This window comes from Mustela erminea, chromosome 15 (assembly GCF_009829155.1).
Source record: "Mustela erminea isolate mMusErm1 chromosome 15, mMusErm1.Pri, whole genome shotgun sequence".
NCBI classification, from domain to species: Eukaryota; Metazoa; Chordata; class Mammalia; order Carnivora; family Mustelidae; genus Mustela; species Mustela erminea.
Window position 1 is genome coordinate 37,196,744 of NC_045628.1, and position 13,717 is coordinate 37,210,460.

Genomic DNA, 13,717 nt, shown 5'->3' on the forward strand with positions numbered 1-13,717 from the left:
ACCCTAGCTTTTAGAGTATTTAGATTAGATTGGATCTCATTGATAGCATTTTATACTTCTTCCTGGGTGGCTTTCACTTCTGCCCTAATCAATTCCATGTTGTCACCTAAGGTTTTCTCCAACCTAGTCATTGCCTGGATAATTGTTACTCTGAATTCCCTTTCTGACATACAGTTTATGTCTATATCCAATAGTTCTGATGGAAAGGGCACAGTCCCTGGATTTTTTCTCTGTTGGATGTTCCTCCTCCTAGTCATTTTGGTGAGAGGTAGTTGAGGGATGTGTAGCTGAATTTATCAACCATGATTCAGGCAAGGTGCACCCTGGAACTCTTTTGAACAATCAGAAATCATCACCAAAAAGAAAGGAAAAAAAAGAAAAGAAAAAAAGAGAGAGAGAGAGAAAGAAAGAGAGAGAGAGAAAAAGAGAAGATCCAGCCAGAATGGTCCCCAAAGGTAAGTTTTATACAAACAAAAACGGACAAACAATAAGACCAATGTAAGTAAATGATGAGGAAAAAATTTAAAAAAAAAAATAACCAAGGCAAAATGAACCCCAAGGATAAGATTTATATAATACCAGAACAAAAACAAATACACAGAAACACTGACAGAAGAAATGGATGGGAGGATGGTTATAAAACCTTGATGTGGATGAGGAAGGTTATTTTGATTCTTCCTGGGTGTATCTTGATATCTTTGTTAAAGGACTCAACTCTCCAGAGATAAAAGGAAATTAAAACTGCTTTCTATATAGGGGTAGTACTGATTAGGGAAAGAGGATTACCTTGAAGCTTATATCTATATGTATATTAAAAAAATAGAAAAGCAAAAGAAAAGCACAGGTATATGTATTTAAAAAGTTCAAGTTAAAGGGTTATTATGGAATATGTTGTATGGAACCTGTCATTGTAATGGTAAGTAGGTTAAAAAAATTAAAAAAAAAAAACAAGAATAGTGAGAATGAATTAAAAATATAAGTTGTATTTATAAGGTTTTAGGTAAATACCAGGAGCTTAATATCTGGTTTCCCCCTGATATTGGGGTTTTACAGTTTTATGGGGACCCTGTGGTGGATTTCCTCTTGTTACTTTGGCTGGCTTTCTGGGGGAGGGCTTGCTGCATTACTTTCAGTCAGTCTTGCTTGGGTTGAGTTCTCCTGCCCCCTATCAAGGGGCTGGGTTCTGTGGAAACCAGTTTTCAGGCTTTTGTTCTCTGGAGGTTTTTGTTCTTTGGTTTCTTTTTGCAGCTTTTCAGAGGTTTAGTGGAAAGCAAACTGCACCCAGACTTCCATCTCAGAGAGAAGCCTCAGTCTACTCCCCTCTGGGTGGTCCAGAGCACATAGATTCCCCCTTTGCAAACTCCACTGAGTCATGAATACTCCCACAGGCAGTGCACATCCCCAGCCACCATCCCAGGGTTTGTCCAAAGTGCCCGCTTGTCTCTGCACTCCCATGCCAGTAAAACCATGAGCGATATTGGTCCAGGGAGCCCACTTCCAGTGACTGCCTTGGCCAGGACTGCTGTCTGGGGTCCAGACCTCAGGGTTTTGCAGGTTGTTGCCTGGTGTTGAGAGATCCCAGCCAGAGATAGCCCACTGAGATTTTCAAGCCTGGGCTTGAGACCATCAGCTAGCATCCAGATGGAGCTCTTTCAGGGGAAGGTGGTGAGCATGATTCAGATCCCAGTCACACAGTGCATGCAAAGTGCAAAAGGCTGTGGTTCTAGAGAACCTAGCCTAGTGCTGGTACAAGCAGCAGAAAGCCAGCGGCTCAGAGACCACCGCCTGCAGGCTTTGCCACACTCTCTCTGGCCCGGGTGGTCACCGGTGATGGCTGTCCTGGGTCCATGGGCTTAAGACCATGCCTGTGACCACCCAATTTCACCATTTGCCCCTTAAGATATTTGCTTTTTTTGAGTGCTTTTAACCAGAATCCAAGTTAATGCTGGTCCCCAATCACAGGGCACTTTCATATTGGGGTATTATTTTCCAATGGCCCAGTTCTGGTGGGCCCCACCTCTTTCTGTTTATCCTCTGATATCAGTCTGATTTTTCCCACTCTGCTTTACCTTTCCACTGGTGTCTTCTGCCCTCATAGAGACCCAGAAGTGTATAATCCTACATCCTGATTTCATGGGTGTGCAGAGTGTTCTGGTAGAAAATTAGTTTACTTTAGGGGACTGGTTGAAACAGGGTCTCCTAGTTCTCTGCCATCTTGTCCTTACTGCTGTTCATACTCTTAATTTACAGTTTGTTGATTTTTTAAAATAGCAATTGATGCTTGGTTGTTTTTTGAACAGTATCATAAACCAAAAACCACAGACACCAAGATCTTGAGGGAAAAAAAAAAAATCTAAATACTAAGCATATTATTGAGACCGATGTTATTATTTTTTTTTTTTGAGAAACAGGTACTTAACATTTGTTTGTGTAGAATATTTTATGTAATATATGTTATGTCAGAAAGTGTAAAGGGTCTAAGACTTTACCAGACTTGCAAGTAAACAAGTTAGTCTATGGAATTTCATGTATATCCTGACAGAAGTACCAGACTGCAGAGACACAGGCCATGCACTACTCACACCAAAAACACCAGCCTGGGTGGAATCTTGGTGCCAGTCCTTTGAGCCCCAATCCTCAATGGAACACACAGTGTCACAGTTTGGAGGCTGATAAGTCTAAGATCAAGGTACCAGCAGATTTGTTGTCTGGTGAGTGCCCACTTCCTGGTTCACAGACATCTATCTTCTTGCTGTGTTTTTACATGATCGAAGTGGGGAGGGAGCTCTCTGAGGTGTCTTTATAGAACACTAATCCCATTAATGAAAGTTCCACCCTCATGACCCAATCACCCCAAAGGCTCCACCTCCTAATACAATCACATTGATGTTAGAATTTCAACAAATGAATTTTGGGGGGAACACAAATGATCAGCCAATAGTCCACAGTGAGAATCAGGTATTATTTGGGTATGCAGTGGATTCATATTATAGGAGAGGTGCTCCAAAATTATAACACGAAGTATTGGACAGCAGGTATATCATCCCTTTAGCCCTATGGGAGAGAAATACTTTATTTTAATCTAAAATGTCAAAGGGTGTTGTGATCTGAGGAGGGGAATCTCTCTTGGTTTGTTACACTGAAATCAAATCTGATGTCCGTCACGGGATGGTGTGCCTAAGTTTATTATGACTCTAGAATGTAAGCAAATCTTCAGGAAGATGAGGGCAATTTCTACTATCCTGAAATGTGTCTAGGAGTGAAATGTTCTGTAATTCCTTTCCTAAGAAGACCTGAAATATAAAAGACAAAAGAAAAAGTAAAAAACAACCCAGAGAAATCCAGGAAGAACTATTGTCCGGCATTATGTTTATACTAGAATCAAGTAAGATTCTCATAGGCTCAGGGTTTCTGAACACAACAATGGCTCCTAATTCTTCTCAAGGTTTCCGTGTGGTAAATCAAGACCCCGTCACTGAGACTATTCTTAATGAAACTGTCTTGGAGCCTCAGGCTCTTAATGAAGTGGAAGATAAAGAAGAAGAACTATTACCAGCCGGTTAGAAGAAAGTGAGAATGAATTGGTAAGTATAAACTTTCAGTCAAATAGGAATGCAGACAAGTTTCTCTGCCAACTAAAGGAAGATAATTCTGAGTTAATTAATAAATTGTGGACTCAGCAGAAAATCAGTAGAAAATTGTGACACAGTCACAAATAACCACCCCTCCAGGAACTCCATCATCTGCCCCCTCCATCAAGGAAATAAAAAGCTGGCTCTCAATACTACCAATACTGCCAGGAGAATCCACACCAAGCTTCAATCTGAAGAATGTACTGAGACTCTAGACTCCAGCTATATTGTGGGACAAGTGTTTTTCACTTAATACACTTAATAAAAGTGTATTTACACTTAAAGTGAAAGGAAAACTGGACTTGCGTGCTTTTATCAAGCAGAAGATAATCACTTTAGCAGCTAGTACAACCTCCAAAGACTTACCAAGTAGCAATAAATCCAGGCTGGATGCCCTCAAACACGTGCTACGTGAACTGGAACACTACATGGAAGGATGTGAGTGGTGGACAGAATGTCAGGTCGAGGGACTACAGAGTAGTCAGCCTTACAGGTTTCACTCTCTCACTGGTGAGCTCCCTCTATTGTCTGGTTTGGTACCATAAAGAATGTGAGCTCCAGCTGCATAAAGTAGAGATAAGGCAGCAACTGGAACAACTGTTAGGTGATCATCGAGAGATCACTGATGCACTTACAGCAGAAATTCTTCTTCTTAGAGAAGAAAATACTGCTACCCAGGCAAGAGTTTAGCAGTGCATGGTCATAACGGGTGAGCACCTTCTATCACTCACACATGCCATGAAGAACTGTCCTTTGATAAACAGCAACAAAAAAAAGTCAGGCATCAGAAAGGGAATCCATGAGTAGGATATTTATAGATAAATCAGAGGCCCTGCTGTAAATGCTAATGTCTCTGTGCCACTGATGTTCAGAGTGGAAGAAGTGGTTGAGTTCCCAGAGGAAAACTTGTCTGTTAGACTATCTCGAGTACCAACCTCCCCAGATAGTGTGAATCTGGCCAATAATTTTCCAGCACAGATATTTGGGCCTGGCAGCTCAAATAGCACCATAAATACAGAAAATCAACTCAGAATTCTCTCCCCTGTAGGATGTATTAAGGAGGACTGTTCAAACTCATCCTGCTTTACAAATTCCTTCATTATGGAAATGATTGAGAAGGAACAAAATTGAGAAAAGAAGACCTTACCTAATGGTGCAGACAATCAGAATTCAAACAAGGAAAGTTATGTCTTCATACTCAGTGGTGGATGGTCTCTTCCATGGGAGGAGATCTGGAGAATGAAGCCCAGTGTCCTTACGTTAACCCCTTGAAGCCTCTCTGTAGTTCTTATTCAAACACTCAGGAGGCCCAGAACCTCCAGCTTCTTAGAAGAGTCCCCAGTACTGGGAGATGGGCAACAGCTTAGAACAAATGAGGCATCAATACAAAGAAATGACATCATGGCCCGAATTGCTGTGTCAACAATGCGGAATTCACCTATCAAGGCACATTGGAAAAATAACACTAGGCCAAGAGAAGAGCAATGGGATGGACTTCAGGAATGAAACAAACAAGAGGTAAGTCATGCAAGTGACATGAAGGCTACTTTTGTAGCAACATGATCTCTAACACCAAGTAGCATGGAGGAATGGATTACAACAACGAATCAGCAGAGTATGGCTGCTCATGATGAAAAGCTCTTGCAGAGCAGCAGACACTTGCTGGTTTGAATCCCTCCTCTCCACCAACATCACCCATTCTGTCACCTCTCAGAGCACAGACTGAAGGAGGAAAGAGGACAACTGAGGTATCTCTTATAGGAACAGAATCCCCTGAAAGTTCAAAATGTAGTGCTATCTCTCTCACTACTGGGATAAATATAATAAGATCTTAAGGGGCTACTAGGTATTCTTGTTCTCCATTAAACACTACCTTAGGAAGTAGGTGATGCATACCTCTTCATACAAGAGCAAACATTGAGGAGCAAAATGAAGAAGGCTGGTTTGTTCTTTCTACCCACTTGTCATGAATGAAGTTAGCTGTACAGAGTTTGTTCTCATTAATATATCCTTGGCCTTCCACTCCCTTTTCCCTGTCCCTGCTTTCAAATTTTCATGTCCTTCTTTTAGATAAAACCTACACAGATCTTATGACATAGTATTTATGGAGCAAAGTATTTTAATTCTGACCTTTTCAATTGACTTTCCAAAAACTAACCAATCTATAATCTCTGATAAATATAATATTGACTATAGGGGAAAATTATAAACTTAAAAACTTTCCAGGAACATTTTTTGAGGCTCTAAGATTTCTTAATTTTTTATATTTTTTAATTTATCTATCTACCTACCGACCTATTTATTTTAAGTAGGCTCCTTGCCCAGCATAGAGCCCAGTACAGGGCTTGAGCGCATGACTCCAAGATCAAGACCTGAGCTAACACCAAGAGTTGGATACTTAACTGAATGACCTACCCAGGTACCTGTTCATTCATTTATTTTATCATTCATTTAAAGTATTATTAATCTCTAATGATAAAATAAACACAGTCACAATCCAGCTAAAAACAATGTATAATCACACAAGTAGACAGAAAACTGCAACTATGAAAAGAGCCACCAATAGAATTTGACAGTTACAGAGATCAGAGAAGCTTCCCTGAGGCACTGATGCTGCTTAATGAAGAATGATTGTAATTTACCTAGAGGACCAAGGAAGGAAGGAAGGATACTCCAAGGAGAAAGAATGGCATGTGTGATGTCCCATGGAGGAAGCATAGCCTGTTCACAGCCCAGAGCAGAGGGATAAGGGCAGGTGGGATCCTGGTATAAGAAGGTGGTGGTATATAATATGAACTTTGCATTTGTTTAGGGATAACTGGCTTTATTTACTATAATAAATAAAAAGCCATGGAGGTGTTTGTAGGGGGGAAAGAGTATGGTAATTTAATATACGTTTTCAAAAGATAGCTATGGCTGAAGTTTATCAAAACAGAAAAAGACCTGCCAATATAAATGTATCTTGCGTATGAATTCAAGCAAAGTACAGCCCATGGTGAAGTAAAACACTAAGTGCAGACTTCTTATGTAAGTATTTCATGACTTATGATATCACATATATATTATGATAGGCAGAATTCTGAGATAGCCTTAAGAAGCCTAAATTCTACTGTGGGGCTCTATAGACTACTCTCCTTTTGAGGAAAGGAATAGTTTGTGAATATGATAAGACTCCTCTGATTAGTTTACTAATCATATGACTTAATCAAAAGGGAGATTACATAAGTAGGCCTGTATTAATCAAGTATGCCCTTTAAAGGGTCTTGTCCTTCGGAATTTAGGGAAGTCTTAAGGTAAGAGCAATGGATGAAGGCACATATCAAGGATCTGAGAGTGCCACCTGGGAGCTAGGAACCGCCCAGATTTGGCAGCCAACAGGAAAGCGGGGGGGGGGGGGGGGGGGGGGGGCTGCAGTCAGACAAACACAAGGAACTGAATTCTTCTAATCACCTAAATGAGTTTGGAAGACTCTAATCCCAGATGCCAATCTCAGTCCCACCCAATACATTAATTTCAGCCTTGTGAGATCTGAGAAGAGGATCCAGCTAATTTGCGCAAACTCCTGACTCAGAAAAAAAGTGTAAGATAGTATGCGGGTGTTGTTGTAAGCCCCTAAATTTTTGACAACCTGTTATACAGTGTTAGAAAACTCCGTGTGTGTTTGTGTGTGCATGTTCATTCTATAATCAATGAAGACCTTTTTCTTGAATTGCTCTTAACAAACAATTATTGCTGTGCTATTGAATTCCTAACTTCATTGTTAAATTAGAACAAAGTTTTAGTCAAAGTTTTGACAAAGAACATTAGTCATCACTATACAAAAATACACTGGTATGATATAATTGTTGAGTCATTAACATGAAGTTGAAGATACATTGCAATTAAATTAAAAAACAATTTTGAAGATGCTTTCTGACCACTTAGATTTGAAGAGGTTCAAATTTGTAGTCTGAATTGGGGGTGGATGCTGTTGTGTAGTCATAGGTAAAATTAATGCTTTCATCCCAACTTTGTCCTCTCCAGATTAACCTCATGTCAGCACAGTGCATAACACCTCACCTGAATGGCCGCAGAGAGTGTTAAATATTTTCTAAGCTGAAAATTAAACGATTTGAAAATTCTAGATTCAATATACTGAAACAGAGAAATCATAGTGGTTGGTAGTTAAATGAGTCTGCATGGTCAATCATTTCATTACTAATTGTATTTCTTTTTTAAAGATTTTATTTATTTATTTGATAGAGACACAGTGAGAGAGGGAACACAAGCAGGGGGAGTGGGAAAGGGAGAAGCGGGTTCCCCACCAATCAGGAAGCCTGATGTGGGGCTCAATCCCAGGACTCTGGGATCATGACCTGAGCTGAAGGCAGATGCTTAATGACTGAGCCACCCAGGTGCCCCACTTCTTTACTAGATGTCCATAGATTTTCCCCAGATGCTTAAATATCAAAATGAAGTTTCAACTACTGAATAATACATATAGTATATACTCTATGTTTGTATAAAATAGCATAATTTTGATACTTAAATAAATCTCCATTTGTTTTACCAGTATAACATAGAAGAGAAAAAAATAGTCAATATATATCCATATATATCTATCTCCAACATACACATGCATATGTGTTTATATTATAATAATTAATGAAAACAATTACTAAAAATAATTTCCCCAATAATTTTTGTATATTTATACTCAGGACAATTCATGTTTGATAAACCTATATGTATGTATGTATACATATATATGTATAAACTTATATAAACATATATATAATCCTATATATAAATGTGTGTATAGATATATATGTATATATAAATACATAGTCATATATTTATATATAAATATATATATATATATATATAGAGAGAGAGAGAGAGAGAGAGAGAGAGATACAGACCTATGTGTGGAATACTATCATATATATAACTTGAGTATATAAACTTGTATATATATATACACACATTCATGCTGGTTGACTGAATGAAAAAATACATTTTGATTATATAACTAAGTAACTATATATCTCTTTGTAATTAAAGATATTTAATAGAAAAATATTTACCTTATAAAATATAATTATATAATTTAAAGTATTCATAGAAATATCGGTATTATTTTTAGAAGGAAAATTTTTTATTCTTATTAAAATTAAACATTAAAATTTTGATGTTTTATGATAATTTTTTTTAAAGATTTTATTTATTTGACAGATAGAGATCACAAGTAGGCAGAGAGGCAGGCAGAGAGAGAGAGGAGGAAACAGGCTCCCTGCTGAGCAGAGAGCCTGATGTGGGACTCGATCCCAGGACCTTGGGTCCATGACCTGAGCCAAAGGCAGAGGTTTTAACCCACTGAACCACCCAGGCGCCCCTGCTTTATGAGAATTTTAATTTAACTTTAATGTTTTATGTTTTAATGTTAAAACATAAAAATTAACATTAAAATATTATTATTATTTTCAGAGAAAAGAAAATATCCCTAGCTGAGTCTTTTCAGCTTTTATCAAAGGAAAATTAGAAGTTTTCCTATGGATGAACAAAGCAGTAGCATTCTCTCCCTTTTGAGTGACACACTAGGCAAATATCAAACATTTTGTTAGTGTACTGCATAGAGAGATGTATTTCCCAAAGGTCTCAAAGTCTTGACAACTATATGTTTATGTATATATATATACATATATAACTGTCCTTGGATGAATTATAGCATAAAAACAATTCATGAAAGATATGAAGCAAGATGTGTGAAAATATTAGACTCTTCTGAAATTATAACTTCTAATCATTATAATTACCCAATATTTTAATATATTTCAAAAAGTTATCCAACTTTGTCAGTAGTTTAGTCACCAGTGACACTGTAGTAACTGAAAGACATTAAATTAAAAATACACAGCACAAAAACAAGGTTTCTAAAAGTTAAATGTTGATATATCTATATATATATATATTTCTCATTCTGAAAAATTACCTACATCTACCATTTTGACATTGTGTGTTCAATATGTAGATATTGTAAAAAGAAATTTAGTTACCTAAATTTTCAAATGAGGATGATATTGAGGTAAGAGAGTTAAAACCAAAACTTTTTCAGTGAATTACCTTAATGACATGACTATACATTGGCTTCTATACTAAGATGCAGAAATGGATGTACAATTAGTGAAGATGTACATTATAACGTGTTGTGTGATAGAAAATATTGGTATAACTTGCTTTTCTTGCTAGTATTTCACCCATCGTATTTTGTAGAAATAACACTTATGATGTGGTAAGTGTCCAATAAGACTAAATGTGTCTTTCAACATATAGATATTTTTCTCTTATGTATGATATATAATTCATATTGATCTTTCCTCAAAATAATCAAGTCTCCCAATATCAAAACCTTACTCATTTATTTTTCTTCAGGGAGAAAGAGAAAGAGAGAGAGCATGAGAAGGGGTGGGGAGCAGGGAGAGAATTCCTCTCTCTCTGAGAGAGAGAGAGAGAATCCCAAGCAGGCCCCATACCCAACACTGAGCCCAGTACAGAGCTGGATCCCACAACTGGAAGATCATAACATTAGCCAAATCAAGAGCCTGATACTTAACTGACTGAGCTACCCATGTGCCCCCAAACTTTACTCCTTTAAAAAAAAGAAATAATGCTTAAGTGATTCATGAAGGATTATGATATAACGCTAAAGACAAATAAATTGGTTGGTGTTATTTATTATATCAATTGTGCTAGTAATAATTTATAATTTAAAAACCCATTTTATTCCAAAATTTATAGAACATGAACCATAGAATAGATGTTTTATCATAAGATCTTATTTAAAAAAAAAAAAAAGACTCAAGTTAAATTAGCGTCATCTATTTGTTTGGCCAGTAAAGATTTTAATATTCCCATTTTGGTAAGCAAAACAAAGCTTAAAAAGTAAATATGTTAACCAAGATCATATAGTTAGTAAGCAGCTAAATCTGTTTATATCCAAGACTTAAGTTTTATAATTATCCTACTTATACAGCAACCCACATAACCAATGAACTTGGACTTTTGACATAGAAGAAAATTATTGATTAAAATATTTTTTTTTTAAAAAGTAAACTTCATTGACTTTGAAATCTTTTGTGTGAATGGTTGAAGTAAAATATGTACTTCTAGCTTATTATTTCATTACAATTTTAAATAAAAAAATCAAGTGGAAAAAAAAGTAGGAAAAATGAAGCATTATTTAATTTGTCAATGTACAAAATATTTTCACTAAAGTGCCTGCAAAGTTGTTGACAGTATTAGGTCTTCTCTCAGACTAAAATAAAGATTTGACTGACAAAAAAAAAAAAAAAATACAGCCTAATTTTTTAAGTGAATTGGATTTTCTGAGTACTTGATGTTTTGTCTCTATAGGATCAATGAGTCGCCTGTTTTTCCTAGATGGAAACAGTTGAATTAGAAAGCGTGCTTCTCTTTGTCAGTCCATTATAAAGCCTAACAGAGTAGCCAGTCAATGTCAATTTGTGTGTAACATTTCCAGTGAGGTTCCCTGGAATCAGAAAAAAGAACAGCATGGGACCTAGGGGCAGGACCTGCTCTTTAAATGGTGTTTCAGAAGAAAGAGTCATGTGCCTGTTACTAGCTCTTCTGAGATACCAAGCAGAGGAGAAGTCTTTAACAAACTGAATTTTAAATGAACGTTGATCTCTTTGTAGAAACAGAAACAGCATTTCTTGAAAAGGAAACAGGCAATTAATTCTGGGTAACTAATTTGGTATAGAAAGGAAGAAAATCAGGCTAGCTTGTCAGTTTAAAAAGTAAGGATGACAGGAAAATAGTGAGGGAGATGCAAATCATTTCACCCACCTAAAATGTGGATTTGTCAGGATGAGAAAATATCACTATTGAATGTGTCTATATTAAGATTGAAATTTGACATTCTACATGAGGAAAAAAAAACAATATTAATAATATTTTAAAAGTATCCTTTAGCCAATTTGATGAACTTATGTAAACTGAATTGTGCGAATAATTTAGCTTTCCAAAATATATTCACAGGAGCATGTATTTCAACTGATTTTTACAGGTGTTGAAAGGTTTCTGTAGGATATTGAGTATAAACATTTAGACTAACAGTTTTTTTTTTTTTTAAGATTTATTTATTTGAGAGAGAAAGCAAGAGGAAAAAACGTGAGCAACGGGAGTCACAGAGGCAGAGGGGGAAAGAATCTTAAGCAGACTCCTCACTGAGCTCAGAGCCCAATGTTGCTCAATCCCAGAACCGTGAGATCATGACCAGAGTTGAAATGAAGAGTCAGCCACTTAACTGACTGAGCCACGTAGGCACCCCTAGATTAACAGTCTTATTTGATAAAGATATTCTGCTGTCCTTAATATCCTAATATGTACGATAAATCTCTAAGATAGGATAGAGTATTCAGTAGTTCCTCAGTAATTTTCCTTTTTTATCATTCATTCAGCAAAACTGTTTTTCAGATCTCCCAGACACTGTTCCAGGCACTAGGAAATAGCAAGGAATAAAACAGATAAAACTTCCTACCTTCAGTGGTTTTGCATTCTAATTGAACATCTTATGGGTATAACGTTCTCTGTAGTAGTCTGTGAAAAATGCTGACAAAATATATACATATTGTTTCAGAATTTAATAGGATAATAGGTAACACTTGTCTGATGTAGAGCAATGTGGTTCTGGATATTTTGTTAGCAGAGAACTTGAGACTTTATTTGATGCCACTCTGAGAATACTTATTCAAGGAATGAGCCATTCAACATATACAATTGATAAAATTAGAAGATAAAAAGCCAATAATCATAAATATCACTTGAGAAGTCAGACAAGTTGAATAGTGAACTAGAAAATCATACAATTTCATATTGGGGGCTATCATGGTAAATTAAAAGAAGTGATGCTCGGAAAGTTCTAAAATTTTAAGGCACAGGTAGCAAGATTCAGACTATTTCCTAAAAGAATACAGTTTAATGCAAAGTGATATTCTCTGTAGTATAGCCACAGACTACCACACAGCTCTTCTTCTCCTAAGAATTCCAGTAGTTGGCATTGTTGAAAAAAAAATTATTAAAAGTGAAACCATTATTCTGTAGTATCATTCAGATTAATGGGAGAGCCACGCTCATACAGTGATACACTCTGGAAGCAACAAGGGTGCCCATCAAATATGATGACTGCCTTTATATGAGGCTGTCTACATTGGATTATCAGTGTCAGTGCCTTTATGCTGTCAAACGGAATCTGATCCGAAAATATGAACCCACATGAAATATAACAGATACATTTTTTTTAAATAACTGCTGGATGTGGCTCATTTTCTATATTTACAAAAAAAAAAAAAAATTAAGCTCCACTGTAGATGTGAAGCCCAATGCAGGGCTTGAACTCATAACCCTCATATCAAAACCTAGACTGAGGTCAAGGGTCAGATGCTTAACCATTTGAGCCACCCAGGCACCATTCATGTTCTATACTAAAATGAGAAAAGAACCATCCAAAGTGGGTCTTGATATATTTCGGTCACTTGAAATCTCAACCACAATAATATATTTATCAAGGCTCACAATGGCTTATAATTATTACTCAATTATTATTCAATTATCATTAGTTGCCATTTGTTGAGTTCTCACATATTCCAGCACTTTGCATATCATCTCACTTAGCCCTTACAACAACTTGGAAAATTAATTACTATTATCCTCATGTTGCAGAAGAGGACACAGAGACATATCAAAGTTAAATAACAGATGAAGTTCACACAGTGGCCCTGATTTTTACTATCTCATCTGTGAGAGGCCAAAGACGGCACTGGCTCCACTATTCTCCCAGTTTTAATTCAGGTCTGAGCTCTTTCTTTGATAAACACAGGATCCAAAACACAGCACAGCAGTGCTCAGCACATAGGGATTGCTCAATAAATATTTGTGGATAAAATCAGAGATACGTATATAATTAGAACAGTCTTCACTCTCACTTATAATTGAAAAAATTCCATACTAGGAGTAAATTCCATACTAGGATTGAACATAAAGTTGATCGTTAACTTTGATCATTATCTAGCAATAGGAAATGGATG

The 13,717-nt window shown here is 36.6% G+C and overlaps 1 pseudogene; it reads left to right on the forward strand.

Moving 5' to 3' along the window:
* The first annotated feature begins 3,366 nt into the window (after nt 1-3,366).
* On the forward strand, nt 3,367-5,602 carry LOC116574063 (annotated as a pseudogene).
* The last annotated feature ends 8,115 nt before the right edge of the window (nt 5,603-13,717 follow it).